The 19535-nt window shown below is 38.6% G+C and overlaps 1 protein-coding gene across 2 annotated transcripts in view; it reads left to right on the top strand.

The window, feature by feature from the left end:
• The window catches only part of LOC122811896 (proto-oncogene tyrosine-protein kinase LCK-like), a 1092777-nt gene that overhangs the window by 615752 nt on the left and 457490 nt on the right, over positions 1-19535 (top strand). The window lies entirely within an intron of this gene.

Genomic DNA, 19535 nt, shown 5'->3' with positions numbered 1-19535 from the left:
AAACTACACTGATAGTCCCCCCTCACCTGTCAAAAATAACACTGCAACTGTCAGACTGCATTACTGCCACATCATTTTGACAGGTATGAAGAAAACGTATGAACTAGGTATGTACCTGTCCAAACAGTTGTCACAACTAGAGCAACTACAAGGCTTTCTTCTTAAAAAATTAGGATCAGAATCATAAAAGCTATGCAGACTGCCTCAAAACCTTGTCCCTCATTTCAGTATCATAAAGCTGTGACCTGTATCTTTCGTACTGAGCTTAAACAGATCATGTTGTATCAAACCTATTACACATTTGCAAATCAAGTAGTATCATAAACACCCCATTCAGGGGATCTCAAACTCTTTTGTATAATCAGTACAACATGTTGGAGGGATACTTATGTATCACAGAGAATGCTGCTTATTGCAAAATCAGTCGAACGTGCTGGATGGATAGGTATGTATCCCAGAGATTACTGCTTGTATAGAATGGTCTTCCGCTCCATTTAAAGCAAAGCACTTACCTTACTATAGTCAAAGGCAATTTGGATGAATCGATGGGTAGTTGCAAATTAATCTTTAGCTTAGTACCCCCAGTTCCTCATGGATTGGGGAAGCATGTAAATGTGCCAGCATATCCTTGTTCAGTCCTTCTCTAGGTTACTTGTATGAAAAATATAAGGGCTAAAAACTACCGTGGGAATGTAAGGTTAGGTTTCTTAAGATCCTCAAAGATCCGTAGCCTAGTAAGTACCTATGAATACATGAAGCTGTGAGAGCCAGGTGTTCTCTGCTAACAGACCACCCTTTTTACTGTGCATAGGTCTTCACTGTTTTGCTCCAAATTTTTCTGAGAACCAGGTTCCTGTTGGTGTATTGACAGCACTTTTCTCATGTTTTACAATCAAAGGAGCAAAACAAGCTTCAACAAAAGTTAAGCTTTCTTTTTTTCTCCACTGTTGTGCAACTTCGTAGTAGGTATATATAAGTTCAGGGATATGGGGTGCTCACCAAAGAGGAGGTGCAGGGGAACTTGCCTCCTGCAAAAAAATAATAATAATAAAATAAAATAAAACTTACCTCTGAGGTTTGGAAAAACTTGTTTCTCTCTTTTTTGTTGATCATACAGCCCTTGATGAAAGGTGCTGCCGATGGGCAGTTAAGTATTCCCTCAGCACCATGCATAGCCACAGTATGTTATGCTTGCAGAAAAATGCTATTCTAATCAAAATAATTAAATGTACTCCTGAAAATATTACACATTTCAGATTTGCTTGATGTTCTGTTACCATATTTCCACTTAACTGTTCTTAGTGGGATTCTTTAAATCTATATAGTCAGTATGCCCCATGCTTTACACATCCTATACTTCTATTCTGCATCCATCCTATCTATATTGAGTGACATTCCTCGGTTATAAATCTGATACCAAACATATGCACATTTACATCAGTCTCATAAAATAAATTAAGAAATTATACTCTTGGCATCCAAGAGATTTCACTTTTAACTCTTGAAATAACTTGTGTTTGTGAACAGAGTATGAACATGGAGAAGTAGAAAGTGATAAAAGAGAAACTTTAGTGTGCAAAACACAGTACAAACCTTTGAATGGTATAGAAAACTGAATAATAATTTATAACTCAGATCTATAATATTGCAGGTGTATCTTACAGCATCATTCCACTTATATCATATAAGTCTAATTTACTTCATTTTGATTTTCAGGCACTGTTTCTGTCAGGGATATACAGATGTAAATTGTGTGTTTTACATGTTTAAGATCTATATGTCGCAACAACTATAGCAACCCCTTCCACCCAGTAATGTGCTTGGGCACACACACACACACACATATGGCCACCTGAATTTGTTTTAATCTAAATTACATTAGAACAGCATAGTTCACAACTGGGTACTTGCATGTATATTTTAAGTTTGACTGGCTAAACCATGTGTACATCACTTCATTTCCAATAATGTGAAATGAGTGACATGCTTAATCACTGCACTCAAGCAGAGTAAGCTGAAAATTACAGACAAAATTGTACATGCTCAAAATTCAGCCAACTTGGCCACTGGTGTCGGTTTAAAATAAATATGTTTTTAGTGAGCACTTACTTTATGCATGTTAGCATGGTCAGATAAATTCCAGATCCAAGTAGAAGAGGAGTGTAATTCAGGACTGCATTTTGGTACAAGTATTCTAAGTTGGCCCGATGAATTTTAAAATGATTGCATACATCTGAAGTAAGTCAGTCTATCTTATGCTTTTTCTGTACCACATAACTGACAGAGGTCACACCAGAGAATGATGTGTCAGACGGTGGCACTGTCAAACAAATGAGTGTAATGGCTACCTGGTGGGCACACGTGCCAATAAACAGTAGGCTAGACAAGACAAAGTATTAATTAGCAGCAGGTAAACTATGATGCAAAGTAGCAATGTCATTGGTAATAATTCACATTAAAGCTATTGAGCTAATTAAGACTTCCAGTGCTAGAAATATTTTTATCAAAGCCTGAAACAGGAAAAAATATCTTCAAATTAAACTGAGTCCTGTTAGCTATAATGTTATGAAATATGACTGATGAAACATTGAACCCTAAGCCTGTGTTCCTCCCAACACACTGCTATACAATGGATACAAAATTTTAAGATCTTTCTGCTGAGCTGTAGATACATCAATGACAAAGTACGGTAACATCTAGATCCGTATTTTTTTTATTGGAAATTAGCCATCTATGATAGTAGTAGGGCACTGCAGGCACTTGAAAGAAACCCCTCCAAAAATTACAGATTGCCTAAGCCATCAAACTGCAACACCTACCCTCAAAAATCACTAAAGCACAAGTCAAAAGCAACACCTAACAGTATACATAAGCCTGCACCCAATGATCCCCAAGATCAAGGTCCATAAGGCAAGTGAGCACTTTACCTGGTACTTCTGTCATAGGGGAGTCTATGGTATGACACACAGATACTCCTCTCACCACGATGTACAAGGGAAAGATAAGGGTAGTTGCCTGTCAGGAGCAAGGATCCGAAATATTAAGCACACACTCAGGTCACTGCGCCACAGGTACCAATGTGATTCTATTGTAGTTCATGTGGGTGGAAATGGCCTGAGATGTACCTCACTGGATTATATGAAAAGAGACATAATGGATCTCGCTGAATTTGTGGCACAGACAGCTATGTTCCTTGCACTGAGCAGCATTCTACCTTCATCAAGTATAATAAAATATTATGAACACAAAATAGTTGATTTTAATAATTGGCTTTGTTTTTGGTGTCCCTTCAGTTAAATCCAATATTTATCAACATGGGAGGACATTGTTAATGGACCATTTTGCTTTGTCAGGGATGGTCTGCGCCTGTCCCCCTGGGCTTTTGGATAATGCTAAAACTTTACCCATCTGCTATTTTAGGCAATTTCAAAATTACAAAACTACCAACATAACAAAAAAAAAAAAATCAAAGCAATCTTAAGGTGTTACTGCTCAATGCTAGGAGCCTAAACAAGAAACTCAAAACCCTACAAGCTGTCCTCACTCTGGAGAAAGTAGACAGTTGTGCTCTTACCTGGACTTAGTTTAAAGCCACAGAAAGTACTGTAGTAGTGGAAAGCTATAGTGTCTTCCACACATTTAGACCAACAGCAGTACAGAAAAAGGCTAGAGGTGGAGATGTCTCAATTTATGTTAGCAGCAAGTCAATTAAACAGGATAATGCCCTGGAGTTTATCCATGCCCAAGTCTCCACAAACAAGGTTCTCTGCCATGTACTGGCCAGCTACAGGTCACACTCTATGGCACATGAAACTCACAACTCCTAACTAGACCTACTAGAGATGATCACAATTCAACCAAATATAGTACTCAGCAACATGGGAGAGAACTGTACACCCCCCACTCCCCTTGCCATGTCCTCATTGTTCAAATCGGATCACAAAGCTGTCTCCCTCCAAATAAAATTCAGCATAGAAAACCTAACTCAACCTGCAACAGTTAGGAGCTATATAAAGCAAACTACATTTTGTTAACCAATGGTTTGCTGAAATTTACGGCTCCACCAAACCCCGAGAACACAGCTAGCTATGCACAATTATTTAAGGAAATATTGTACAAACATGTAAATGGCTACATTAGGGCTGCAATACTAAATATGGAAACTTAATAGGGATGTTCAACAATATAAATCCAATACAGTATACCCCACAGACAGGCTTTTTATTGATAGTTATGGTCAAGAAAATGTGCCAGGGAGTTTCAATTTTCAAAGAGGTGGAGGTTTTTCAGATGGTTATTCAGAGGTTACTGGGAATACCACTCCCTTTGAGCAACCATTTAATGAAGGTTTTCATGTAGAAGAGGATTTTCCCACCCTAAGACACTCAGAAAGAATAGCAAACAGACAACTAGGAGTCCAACAATATTACAACTATGATTACCCTGCCCGCAGGGGTTCATACAACAAGGGAAGAGGCAGGGGCAGGTATTAGATGGGAATTCTTTCCATTCTGATATCATCTGTATCTCTAAAGGATTTAATATTTACAACTATACAGACAGAGTTATTTCTGAAGAATATTTCTCACTTTTTTTCTAAAGGGTTTAAATTTGTTCCTGCTAAGACACCAGATATAGCGGAAGTATTACTTGATATTCACCTGTTTACTAGGAAAATTAATTTTTGATTGCTGTTTCCTAAAAACAATATTGGTAATATTGAGCATAAATCTATTGCCTTGAGAAAAAATAGTGTGTTCAAATCTCCCTTGCACCCTTTGGTAGCTAGTTTTGAGAATGTGGTTAAACAAGAGTTGAACCAACTTTGGGCTAATAACAAGAAGTTCTACTTTACTTTGAGTTCTAAAGAGAAATAACTACTTTTTTCTTTAAAACATGACAGAAGTATCGGCATAATGTCCCCAGACAAGGGAGGGGGGGTTCGTAATTTTCAACAGTGAAGACTATAAAAATCTTATTCAAGGTATTTTGTTTCAGGAGGAAAGCTATTTGCAGGTATCCAAGAATCAGATTAATATTTCCTACTGGCGTATTGATGGGTTTTTGGAAGAATATTTACTAGAACAAAGGATCAGTCAGGAAGTTTACTCTTTTCTATTAAATAATTTTCCCAAGGTACCAAGTATATTTGGCATCCCTAAGATCCACAAAGATGTTTTGTCACCCACATTTAAGCCTATTGTGGCAGCAGGGGGGGTCTAAAACATACAATTTGGCAGTCTTTGTGGATCAGATGGTTAAGCATGTAGTTGAGAGTATGCCACATCTTGTGAAAAATTCTTGGGACTTTCTGGGACAGATTAAGCAAGATTTATGGAATCCTGATCTGATTTTTTTGACAATAGATGTACAAGATTTATTCTCCTGTATTCCTAGAGAGGAAGGTTTGGATTATTTTGAAAAAAAATGCTGTTTGATCATTCTAGTTTATCTCCAGGGCATGTACAGCTTGTTTGTGAAATTATGGCCTTGATTTTAGATAACTATATATTTTTTGAAGGGCAATATTTCCAACAAACCAAAGGAGTTGCTATGGAGGCAGCTTGTGCCCCATTTTATGCAAACCTTGTTTTATTAGGGTGGAAGAAAGAGTTTATTTTTGAAAGTAGGTTTCATTTGGATATTTTGTTTTACAGCAGGTACCTGGACGATATTTTTATTTTATGGAAGGGTACCAAGGACAGCATTGCTGGTTTTGTTGAATATCTAAATGGCACTACCCATTATTTGAAATTTACCTATGAGTGTAATGAGAAAGAAATTCACTATCTTGATACCACCATCATTAAAGATGTGTATTGTTTTAGATCCAAGGTGTATAGAAAGAAAACTTGTTGTAATTCCTACCTCCATTTCCAAAGTCACCACCCACTATACCAAAAAAAAAGTATTGTCAAGGGACAGGCAATCAGAATTTCTAGAATGACTTCCCACCTTGAGGACACCATTAAGGAATTCAGTGACCTGAGGAACACGTTTCTGGAGAGAGATTATCCACTAGAATTTGTAGAGGGTATTTTACAAGAGATTTTAAGACAGTAAATATGAACCTCTACTAGGTAGAGAACTAAAAATTGTGAAACAACAGAGAGTTCTACCCATAGCTTCTCCCAGGCATGTGTGGTGCAATATAGTACACATTATAACAACATCAGAAATATACTTTGTAAGAACTGGAACATTTTTAGGGGTGACCCAAATATTTTACAAGCAGTGGGTGAACAGCCTATTTTTTGTACTAAAGTGGGCTGCAACTTGAAACTTACCTTGGAGGGTAACATGAACAATAGTAGTGAAAAAATGAATGAATTCACCAAAGCTTGTGGTTGTTGTACACAGTGTAGATATATACTATTGGCTGCTAGTTTGAAACTTGATAATATCAACTAGGACACAGTGTTTTTCAAAAAAGCTAACTGTCAGACTAGCAAAATAGTTTATCTGGCAACGTGTAATTCCTGCCCGGGGTTTTATGTTGGGAAAACTAAGAGGGCTCTCAGGTCCAGGATATATGAACACTTATATGACATTAAGAATGCAAAAGAAACCAATGCCTTATTTAGGCATAGTAAAATATGTGTTAATTTCTCTGGATTTAAGTTTGGGATATTAGATACCATTGAAATAAACCCCAGGGGCGTCAACTGGAAAAACACTTTAAACAAGAGGGAACTGATGTGGCAGCTTTGTTTGGCAGCTAACCTGTGTCCAGGATTAAATGATGTTATATCTATCTTGCCTGCTTTAAAAGAAAGAGCGGAAAGGGTTTAATTTTATATAATTTCTTTACAGAAATGTATTTTATTGTATTTTTAGTGTTTATAATGTATGCCTTTAAGGTATTAATTTATTCAAGAGATCTTTTGTTTGATTGGTGGGATTCCTCACCTATCCTGTGACAGTGTAATATATTTAAATCCACATGACTGTTTGTATATTGTTCTGAGGAAGTCAATTTTACTTTGATGAAAGCGCTTAACCTGAAAAATAAACTTGTGTCTACTAGTCCTACTGGTGGAATCCTTGCCTTAGGCCATATAACAAAAGAAAAAAGTCATGCCAAAATCAGAAAGAGCAACTCTCATACAGACAAGAGCTCTCTGATGCAATTAAACAAGAAACTAAGAGGTCTAATAAATTCCAGCAAGGCCAGGTATGAGGTTTGGATAGCCTCCCCGGGTACGGACAATCACAAGGCCTTCTTCAGTTATGTCCAAAATCTTAAAGTCTGCAGAACTGGTGGCAAATGGCACAAGCTTCACTGAGCAGGTGACATAGCAAATCTAATGGCTGAGAAATTTAGCTCTAACTTCAGCCCTGTAATCCCCACCTCCCTGTGAAATCCCTTCTACCATACCCACTTCAGCTATCAACAGGGAGCATGTCCTGGAGGTGTGCACTAAGGCCAAAAACACTGCTGCAATGGGCCCTAACAATTTCCCTGGTTGTCTCCTAAATAGCCTAAAACATGACCTAGCAGGACCACTTGTGGCACTTTTCTTAATGTGAGTAGGAAGCCTGCTCCAAAGAAGAGACAATCTCTGAGACACATATCTGTCTGTCCAGCATGTTTTGCTTGAGTCGGTGAATAAGTTTAGATTCCTAGATTGGGTGACCCTTGTGCTTTTTGACTTGTGGATGTGTAGAAGCTCTATCAGGGCTAGACTTGTGAGTGCCTTGTAGGTCAGGCATAGGTCACCCCTTAATAGGTGGTAGGAGACAGAGTAAAATGATATGTCTTTTAGTCTATCCTTATACTTCATGTTGCTTACATCCTGTATTTTCTTTGTGAGGAACCACTGAGGTCGCTCCAGCTGCTGTAAGTACATAGTTCATTACATGCCATATAGCACACTGTACTTGATTATTGGTCTAATAAGGGCTGAGTTCAGTGGGACTATAATTTCCTTGGATCTGGATGCCATGCCTTTACTTATAAGTTGTGCCACATAAAAGGATTTCTTCACCACTGTGGATGGGTTTACTTCAAAACATTGAAATTCCATAACACTGAAATTCAAAACATTGAGACCATAACATCAAAAACCCAAAACAGAGAAAACTCAGAACACTGAAAGTGTGCATTATAACATAGAAAACTACAATGCACATGTAAATAATATCCCCTCCACCTATAACAACACCAAAGTAAGACACACACTTTTTACTATGTTTCTACAGGGGGGAAAGCCCCCCTGCACCCACCATGTTGGGGGCTCTGCCCCTCACACCCCATGTAAATTAAATATACCAACTCCTAGATCGCACTATAGTGGAAAAAAGTTAATTTCCTAACCCCACTGTACCATGATCACCATACAGAATGTAAACATATGAATGTGTTGCTTTCATGGAAGTTAAGTTAGTGTTCTGAGAAGTGCTGGGAGAAGTGAATAGGGGAAAAGTGTTTATTTCATCAATCTGTATGTGTTTTTAGGCCATACAGGTAAGTGATTTAGACATTATGTTTACATTCTGTATGGTGATCGCGATACAGTGAGGTTAGGAAATTAACTTTTTTTTCCACTGTAGTGTAATCTTGTAGTTGGTAGAATAAACTTAAGGGAGTGTACATGGGAGGTACAGGGGGGCTTGCCCCCCTACAGAAACATAGTAAAAAGTGCGTTTGTTAGTTTGGTGGTGTTATAGGTGGAAGGGATGTTATTTACATATGCATAGTAGTTTTCAGTCTTATGCAATGTTTCAGTGTTCTGAAGTCTTGTTGTTTTGGGTTTTCAGTGTTTTAAGTTTTCAATGTTTTGGTCTCAATGTTTTGAAGTTCAATGTTATGAGATTTCAATGTTTTGAAGTAGACCCGTGTGGACACATAGTGATCAATGTTCAGTCTACTGTCTATCTGTGTGCCTCAGTCTCTCACATCTAAGCCTACTTTAAGGGGTGTACTTTTGATGCTATAATTTGCAGGGGCATTTGACTTCCCAAAGGGTATAATATATTTTTTTGCATTTAGCTTTAGGCCATGGTTCTGGCACCAATCATTTGTCTGATCTAGATGCTCCTGAAGGATATCTACATCTTTGGGGGATTCAATGACTGCCCCAGCTTGCAGTCATCAGCAAACTTTGTCATCCAGAGGCCTTCCACATTTGCCTTGACTTCAGAGAAGTATATTCCAAATAGAACTGGTTCCAGTACTAAGCCATGTGGCACATCACTAGTAACTGGCCTCTTGCTGGATCTGAATTCACCCACATTAACCACATGTCTTGTTTGTGAGCCAATTGGCTATCCATCTGTTGTCTTTGGGATTTATGCCTTTTTTTATTTTATTTACAATACGTGAATGGGGAATTGTGTCAAATGCCTTGGCCAGGTCAAGGTAGGCAGTATGTACTCTTTTACCCTCATCCATGGCTTTAGTGACTTTCTCAAAGAAATCCACTAGATTCGGTAGGCATGATCTGCCCTTGACAAAGCTGAATTTTGTTGAGTCCAGTGTTTGGAGGTATCCTATGTTATTATTTATTAGGTCCATAATTATTCATTCCATTGCCTTACATATAAGATTAGTCACATTTATGGGTCTGTAACTTCTCAGATCAGTAGATAGTCTCCTTTTATGAAGAGTGTTGACTGATGCTGTCCTCCACTGTGTTCCTATTATTTCCTCGAAGAGTTCGACAGGTTACTATTATTTCCTCAAAGAGGAACACCTCTTCATCGGACTTGAAACCGTGAAATTTGAAAACATCGAATGTCCACATAATTGATTTCTTTCCTTGGGAAAGAAATCGCTTTTCCATCCTTGTCAGTTTGCCATTTTCCCCACTGTAGTATGATCTCAGAGTTGGTATATTTAGTTAGGGGGTGTGTGGGGGGCACAGCCACCCATGTTGGGGGATGTAGAGGGCGAAGCCCCCCACTTTGTAGTGTTTGTGATTATTTGTTGGTGTTTGTAGGGCAAGCGATTTCCATGCTGATGTAGAGGTTCAATATTTTGAAAGTTCGCAGTTTTAGGGTTGATGAAGAGACGTTCAATGGAACGCCTCTTCGAGGAAATAATATAGACCCCCTCCACTCTATCCAGACAAAGACAGCCCAGAGGCTGTGGTTAAACAGAGAGGTTGAATTATTGATTCTAATGGGCCTGATAAGTCCCGATTTAAGCTGTCTAAGAGGCAACCTGGTATACTGTTAGGCCCCACTGGAACTATGACCACTCTCAGTTTGCATTCATCAGCAAACTTTGTCAACCACAGACCTTTAGTTTTAGCTTAGTTTTAGCTTGCATTTCAGAGAAATAGATTCCAAACAGTAGAGGTTGCAGGACTGATCCCTGTGGAACAGCGCTAGTTACAGGTCTGCTGCTGGAGGTGGATTCCCTTATTTTGACTACTGTATTCTTAGCTTTACAGAGTGCAGTGACAATCTGCTCTCTGTTGATAATTGGTGGTGGAGTGGTGGAGGGTATGTCTTGGGGGAGAACTGGGGGTGATGGGGAGGTGAAATTTGAGATGAATTTGTCAGCCAGCAGATTTGCTTTGTCTTCCAGCTGAGTATAGGTGATGCCATCTACAACTAATTCTGCACATTGTTGGGTGTTGCCCTTAAGGCTGCAGGCATAACTGAAAATGCCTTATGGTTATCCTTAGCTTTGAGGCTATTTTTACCTCAAAATCTGTTTTAATAGACTTGACTAGTTCCCTGATTCACTTGTTTAGACAAATGGGGGACTTATTGCTCTGTAGTGCATATTCCTTCTAACTTGTCAACAGCATTTTCTTTCTTTGTTGTAAAACCTATTAGTACCAGGGGTCTACCAGGGTGGCTTGTTTTTGCAGTTTGACCTGGGTTTATTTTGGCCTGGAACTGCCATTTCTATGCAGTTGTTTATATGGTCATACACAGCTTTTGGGAGCTTGGAAAGTAGCTATGCCATCACTTAATAGGAGTAATTTACATTAGAGAAGTTAAAGTTTTTTGCGGTTAGGTGGAGGGAGTAGTTTTACTTTTATTTCAAGGAGACTGCTTTGTGATCTGATCTTACAAGTGAAGAAATAACACTGGGAGGGTGCAGCACTCTCCCATATTTATGAGTACCATCCCCTAGTTGGTGTGCATACTAGCTGCTCCAGGACATTTGAATATACATAGTCAAGAAATCTTTGGGCCTGCATATTAGTGGGCATGTATGCCTTCCAATTAATGGAGGGGTAGTTAAAATCACCCATGAGTATGGTATTGGGCTGGATGGTGAGAGATTCTAGTAACTTCAGGTATGATGTATGGGTTTCCTGGTTCATAGTGGGAGACCTGTAGCAAGCAAGCAAGAATATGGTAAAGGATTTTTTTCAAATGGTTAACTGGACATGGAACAGCTAAAGTATATCATATTGTTTGACCAGCCTTGAGGAGTGATTATCCTTTATGTAGTTAGACACACCTCCAACGTTTGCTCTTCTATGTTCTGCGTGTAATCGGAATGTATGAAAGGCAATATAGCCATGCACTGCTGGAGGGCTTTTTGTGGCTTTGAACCATATTTCAGTAACTGCACAGACATCAGAATTCTCCAGGGTGAGGAGGGCTTCCAGGGTGTGCAGTTCTTTGTTGAGTCTTCTAGTATTGACCAGCAATACCATTAGCTTGTTCTGAGTAGCTTTTGTTATGTTCAAAGGCTGGTCTGTTTGGCAATGTCTAAAAAAGAGGAACTATAGGGGTGGATAATGTTATAGCCAATATCTAAAAGCCTAGAGGTGACAGGTGAAGACCATCCCTGCCAAAGGGGCTGAGAAGTACTGGACCCCTTTGGAATGACACCAGTAGCTAAGCCAATTGCTAAAGTTGATCATTTTCTGCTGGTATTGTGACATCATCCTTGGAGATGGTAGCATGCTACTCAGGGCTAGGGTCATACCTGCCTGTGACACATATTCTGAGTGCTCAGTCATGTCTCTCTTCATATAGTTAAAGGAGGTACATCTCAGGTCATTCACACCCACATGGACTATGACAGAGTCATACTGATACTTAGGAGTAAGTGACCTGAGTTCTTGCATGATCTGGCAAATCCTGGCCTCTGACAGGCCACTAACTGTAACCGTCTTCTTATCCAGCCTGGTAAGAGAAATATTACTGTGTTAGTAGAAGATAAGTACATTATCACTTGGAAAGCTGCTGTAGCAAATTAAGTTATTATATATATATATATATATATATATATATATATATATATATATATATATCCTTTGGTGACTTCTTCTTCTTCTTTCGGCTTCTCCCGTTAGGGGTCGCCACAGCGGATCAACTGTTTCCATTTCTTCCTGTCCTCTGCATCTTGCTCTGTCACACCAACCACCTGTATGTCCTCTCTCACCACATCCATAAACCTTATTTTAGGCCTTCCTCTTTTCCTGTTACCTGGCAGCTTCATCCTTAGCATCTTTTTCCCAATATACTCTGCATTCCTCCTCAGCACATGTCCAAACCAACGTAATCTTGCCTCTCTGGCTTTGTCTCCAAACCTTCCAACCTGGGCTGACCCTCTAATATACTTATTCCTAATCCTGTCCATCCTTGTCACACCCAGTGCAAATCTTAACATCTTCAACTCTGCCATGTCAAGCTTTGACTCCTGCCTTTTTGTCAATGCCACTGTCTCCACCCATATACCATAGCTGGTCTCACTACCCTCTTGTAGACCTTCCCTTTCACTCTTACTGGTACTCATCTGTCACAAATCACTCCTGACACTCTTCTCCACCCACTCCATCCTGCCTGTACTCTCTTCTTCACCTCTCTTACATACTCGCCATTACTTTGAACTGTTGATCCCAAGTATTTAAACTCATTCACCTTCGCCACCTCTACTCCCTGCATCTTCACCATTCTTCTATCCTCCCTCTCATTCACACACATATTCTGTCTTAGTCCTGCTTACCTTCATTCTTCTTCTCTCTAGAGCATATCTCCACCTCTCCAGGGTCTCCTCCACCTGTTCCCTACTCTCATTACAGATCGCAATGTCATCTGCAAACATCATAGCCCACGGGGACTTCTGTCTGATCTCGTCTGTCAACCTGTCCATCACCATTGCAAATAAGAAAGGGCTCAGAAATGATCCTTGATGTAATCCCACCTCCACCTTAAATGCATCCGTCACTCCCACCGCAGACCTCACTGCTGTCACACTACCCTCGTACATATCCTATACCATTCTTACATACTTCTCTGACACTCCCGACTTCCTCATACAATACCACAACTCCTCTCTAGGCACCCTGTCATATGCTTTCTCTAAGTCCACAAAGACACAATGCAACTCCTTCTGACCTTCTCTGTACTTCTCCATCAACACTCTCAGAGCAAACATCACATCTGTAGTGCTCTTTCCTGGCATGAAACCATACTGCTGATCACTAATCATCACCTCCCCTCTTAACCTAGCTTCCACTACTCTTTTCCATAACTTCATGCTGTGACTGATCAATTTAATCCCTCTGTAGTTACTACATCTCTGTACATCACCCTTATTCTTAAAAATCGGTACCAAAACACTTTTTCCTCCATTCCTCAGGCATCCTCTCACTTTCCAAGATTAAATTAAACAATCTAGTTAAAAACTCCACTGCCATTTCACCTAAACATCTCCATGCTTCCACAGGTATGTCATCTGGACCAACAGCCTTTCCATTCTTCATCCTCTTCGTAGCTATCCTTACTTCCTCCTTGCTAATCCACTGCACTTCATGATTCACTATCCGCACATCATCCAACCTTCTCTCCCTCTCATTCTCTTCATTCATCAGCCCCTCAAAGTACTCTTTCCATCTGCTCAACACACTCTCCTCGCATGTGAGTATGTTTCCCACATTATCCTTTATCACCCTTACCTGCTGCACATCTTTACTAGCGCAGTCCCTCTGTCTAACCATTCGGTACAGGTCCTTTTCTCCCTCCTTAGTGTCCAACCTTTCATACAACTCTTCATATGCCATATCCTTAGCCTTCGCCACCTCTCTCTTTGCCATGCACCTCATCTCCTTATACTCTTGTCTACTTTCTTCACCTCTCTGACAATCCCACTTCTTCTTCTCCAACCTCTTTCTCTGTATACTCTCCTGTACTTCTTAATTCCACCACTAGGTCTCCTTGTTCTCCTTCCTCTTTCCAGATGTCACACCAAGCACCTTTCTAGCCATCTCTCTTACTAGCTCTGCTGTAGTTACCCAGCTATTCAGTAACTCTTCACTGCCACCCAGTGCCTGTCTTAACTCTTCCCTGAACTCCACCTCACAATTACCCTTTTTCAATTTCCACCATTTTATCCCTGGTGCTGCCCTAACACTCCTCCTCCTCTTTTTGATCACCAATGTCATCCTACAAACCATCATCCTGTGCTGCTTAACTACACTTTCCCCTGCCACCACTTTACAGTCTCCAATCTCCTTTAGACGTTCCCTTCTACATAAGATATAATCCACCTGTGTGCATCTTCCTCCATTCTTGTATGTCACCCTATGCTCCTCCCTCTTGTTAAAATATGTATTCATCACATCCATGTCCATCCTTTTCACAAAATCCACTACCATCTGACCTTCTGCATTCCTTTGCTTAACACCATACCTACCCATCACTTCCTCATCCCCTCTGTTCCCTTCACCAACATGCCCATTGAAATCTGCTCCAATCACCAGTCTCTCACCCTTGAGTACAGTCATCACCACTTCATCCAACTCACGCCAAAATTTTTCTTTTTCATCCATCGTACACCAAACTTGTGGAGCATATGTGCTAACAACATTCATCATTACACCATCAATTTCCAGCTTCATAAACATCACTCTATCTGACACACTTTTCACCTCCAAAACACTCTTTGCATACTGTACCTTCAGGATAACCCCTACGCCATTTCTCTTCCCATCAACACCATGATAAAACAAAATGAATCCACCTCTGATACACCTAGCCTTGCTCCCCTTCCATCTGGTCTCTTGCACACACAATATACCAGTCTTCCTTCAGTCCATCATATCAGCTAGCTCTCTCCCTATACCAGTCATACTGCCAACATTCAAAGTTCTGACCCTCACTATCACAGTCCTAGCCTTTACCTGCCTTCGGGCATGCCTTCCCCCTCTTCTCCTCCTTCGGCCAACAGTAGCCCAATTTCCGCCAGTGCCCTGTTGGCCAACAGTACTGGTGGTGGTTATTGGTAACCAGGGCCTCAATCGATCCGGTATGTATATCTGTACTGTATCTTTTGGTGACTAGCTACATAAAATATTATATATTTGTGGATACATCATTTTCCTACTTTGAATATTTTTATTAATGTTAAAGCAGAGTGTTTACCTTTCTTTTCTAACTAAGGTACAGTTATAGGTATAGCTTTTTTTGGCAATTGTTACATAGTCTATGCCTATGTAAGAAATCAGGGGAGACCATCAAACCTTAGCTCTTCTCAAAATTGTTCAACCCTAAGAAAGTTAACTGAACACTCTGGTGCTTTCCTTGAAATTTGAAAGCAGGGTGCCTGCACTATTTTTACACAAAATGCCAATTATTACTAATTGCTGAGGTGTTAGCCAGGTTAGTCTAACGGGGTACATAAAGTATAGAAGTTAGTATTTCTTACTGTAGGAATTAAAGATGACTAAGGATTAGTTAGGGTCATGCCAGGTCACCATTTAATTGATCTTTGAACAGTATAAGTCATTAGACTTTGAAGATGAAAGTGCACTGTCAGAAATCTGGATTAGCTTAAACAAAAAGCAAACAAAAAGACAGTTGTTCGGAGAGTATTCAGTATGAATTCTAAGGTCTGTAAGACGCACTAGTGATAGTGGGAATCTACTATGTTCTATATACCTTCCCTTAACTTGGACAGTAAAGAAGCGGCCAGTCTAGTTCTATAGTAAATTGCTAATGGCTGTTCCACATCTGTACCTATCATGGATGGTGTTCACATCTCCCAAATTGTTGATGCCATCCCAGTAGCAATGAAGTTAATACTGCAGTAACCTGTATCCAGGTCTGTCTTATGCTTACATTTATTTAGTGTGATATTATTTATGCTTCATGAGTAAAAATGCAGCAGTGATTTAAGTTTCTTATACAATACAGCTAGTTGTGAGTGACTGCTATAATACAGTGGTTATGAAAATTGTTTTACATTGCTGTTACACTTGAAAACTTTTAAATGAATTTAGAAAGTTCAAGATATTCCATAGAAAAAAACACTTATTATTAAGCATTCTAAATCTGTTGTAATATCTAAAATCAGAATATCTTGTGGTGAACTTTTATTTTTACATTCTGTCATGACAATAATGTATACTAAGTTTAGTTCACTGCAAAGCATTCTGACCTAAAGCCATTACAAGCTGTTACAATTAAATGTGATAATGAGATGCATGAACCTGTATTTCTTTTTAAGTGAGAGAATGGAACACTAAAGTAAATGTGTTTTTGATACCTTTGAGGTGACAGAACCTTCATATTATGTATTTACTTCACCACTTAGCAACTATTTCTGTATATATATATATATATATATATATATATATATATATATATATAAATATATAAACAACAAACTTCTTTTTTATAAACTAAAAGAAAGACACTCAAAGGCAAAACTGATGCTAAGCGTTTTCATTCTTTAATGATATTTAGAACTTCTTCAGAACAGTTCTAGATATTATTAAAAAATGAAAGCACTTAGCATCAGTTTTGCCTTTGAGTGTCTTTCTTTAAGTCAATAAGAAAGAAGTTTGTTGTTCTATTAGTACAGTTCTTCGTTTACGTCAGTTATTGCAGTTTGATTTTGTTATTATGTATGTATATATAAATATAGATACATATATATATATATATATATATATATATATATATATATATATATATATAGACATGTGGGTTCCCTTCAGTTGTGCGAACTATCAAATGTTCGAAACTCATATGGCCGACACCATATGTTCGAACGTTTGAAAGGCCAACAACTGATAGAGGAGATCCCGCTACATGTGTGGGACTGGGAGATTCCCCTTTCTTGCACTGTAGTATGATCTCGGAGTGAGAATAATTAAGTAGCAGGAGTTGTGGGGGGTGCAGGGGGGCTTGCCCCCCTGCATAACACAGTTTTACTGTTTTTCCAGGTGGGTAGTGGTTCTATTTCAGGATGTCAACATTCTGGACTGTCGATCATATGGTGTCGGCTATATGAAAGTCGGCATTCCGGACTGTCGACATTCTGAAGTAGATCCATACATATATACTTCCAACAATTATAGTGCATGCCGCAGAAAACAGTGCAAATGGATAAGAACAAACTCTCCACATGTAATTCAGCACTATAAACCCAACCACAGGAAAAGGGTGTTGCATTCCTGAGATGCCATTCTTTGGTTAAGATATTAAAGGGTGGTTCCATCTGCCACATTTGGTGATATTTCATGGTGATTGCTAAAGACTCCATGGCACATGGTGATAGAAGACCACAGGCTGCTTATTGAAGACAAAAGAGTATACTCCGCTTTTACACAGAATTCAAATAAATAAGGAAAGAACACTTATAAGAATTTATTAGGATCCACCATTTAGACCAATTGTGGCAGCAAAATGGTCCAAAACATATCCTATAGGGGTAGCCGTAGATAAGTGGCTAAAACCAGTATACTTAAATATAGGACATTTAATTTAGGACTCCTGGGATTTTTGGGGGGACTAAAAAAGGAGCTTTGGTTTGATGAACTAATTTTCTTACAATTGATGTGGTAGACCTGTTTACTAGTATCCCTAGGGATGAAGGACTTGAATATTTTAGTAGAAGACTTAACAAGTATAGTAATTTTTCTAGAGACAACATTTTTATTTTAGTAAAGTTGATGAGCCTTATTTTGGATTACAGTTATATTTTTTCAAGGGAGAATATTTCAAGCATCCTATGTCAATTTAGTCATGTTCGATTGGGAAACTGAAATGGTATTCCCCTCTAAATATTGGAAACATATAACATTTTATGAGAGATTTTTGGATGATATTTTTATTTTATGGAAAGGTCTGGCCTTGTATATTAGAGAAATTGTGAATTATTTAAATACTTCATCAGAGTTTTTAAAATTTACCTATATTTCTGACCATCAGAAAATTAATTATCTTGACACAGAGATTTCCCATACAGGACAGGGTTTTAAATCAAACATTTATAGGAAGCCAACATTTAGCAATATGTATTTAGATTTACGAGCTGCCATCCTTATAATCAAAAGAAAAGTGTATTTAAAGGACAATATATATGGGTAGCAAGTATGACTTCCCATTTAGAGGAGCCTCCTACAGAACTTAACAAAATCAGGGAGATGTTTTTAGCTAGAGGGTATCCCCTCAATATGGTACAGGATATTAGAATGTATGTTGAGAGTGAATGGGGTAAAGAATACAAACCCTCTTAGGTGTTGGGTTGGAAAAAAACAGTTTACCCAAGGGAGAGAAGAATTTCGAAAGGGCAGTGGTGGTTCAGTTCTCACCACAAGCAGGTGACATCACGAAAATTATTAGGATAAACTGGAGCATTTTGAAAACTAACCCTGATATTTACCAGATTTTGGGTTCAGATCCCTTATTTTCTTTTAAAACTGATAGGAATCTGAAAGAAAGTTTTGAAGGGAACTTTGAGGAACATTTAGAGCCCCGTGGATGATATGGTACCTTGAAATGTGGAACATGATCACAATGTAGTTTTGTTTTGGAAGATGAAAATGTTACAATAAATAATTATTCTAAATCAAGAGTGGACATAGCTAGAGATAATTGTGCAAGTAAATATGTGATTTACTTGGTGAAGTGTATGAGATGTTCGGCTTTCTATTTTGGGGAAAACTGAATGCAATTTTAGGAAGAGACTATATGAACATACTTATAATATAGCAAAGTATAATGAAAACAGTGCATTGTACAAACATGTTAAAATGTTCCCCACACATGAATTTTGGTTTGGTATCTTAGACAAATTAGAACCCAACCCAAGAGGTGGAGACATGAATTTATTATTGGAACAAAAAGAATTGAAGTGGCAAATTAAATTTAATGCTGCTTACCCGTCAGGCATTAATGAAACTATTTCAATTTATCCCCTTTAAATGTCATCAGCGAATAAAAGATGATTATTTGCTTCATGCATTTTAGCACTAGTATTTTTATATGTGATTATTTATTGATGTCATGATTTACATCTTTAAATATTTTTTTTTAATAGAGTGGAACAGGAAGGGAAGAGTTTTAGCCCTTTTGTATTGGTTATTGCTTAATTGTTCTAACTGAGATACTGCATAAGTTTGATTATGTTATTGCTTAATTGATTCTGAAGAATTCCAAGTTTTGGATGAAAGTGCTTAATTGTTCGATAAAGGTGTTATTAATCCTATTTTTTGGCTATGAGTTAATTTTGTGAAAGTAGTGTATCGTAACTACTTTGGTCTGGTAACAGTGATTTTGAGTGGTTTGGCAGCTTGCGTTACTATTTCCAGCATATTTTTGGTAGATGTTTG

The sequence above is a fragment of the Protopterus annectens genome, chromosome 1.part1 (genome assembly GCF_019279795.1).
Source record: "Protopterus annectens isolate FY-2018-M chromosome 1.part1, PAN1.0, whole genome shotgun sequence".
NCBI lineage: Eukaryota > Metazoa > Chordata > Ceratodontiformes > Protopteridae > Protopterus > Protopterus annectens.
This window is presented reverse-complemented; position numbering and strand designations above follow the sequence as displayed.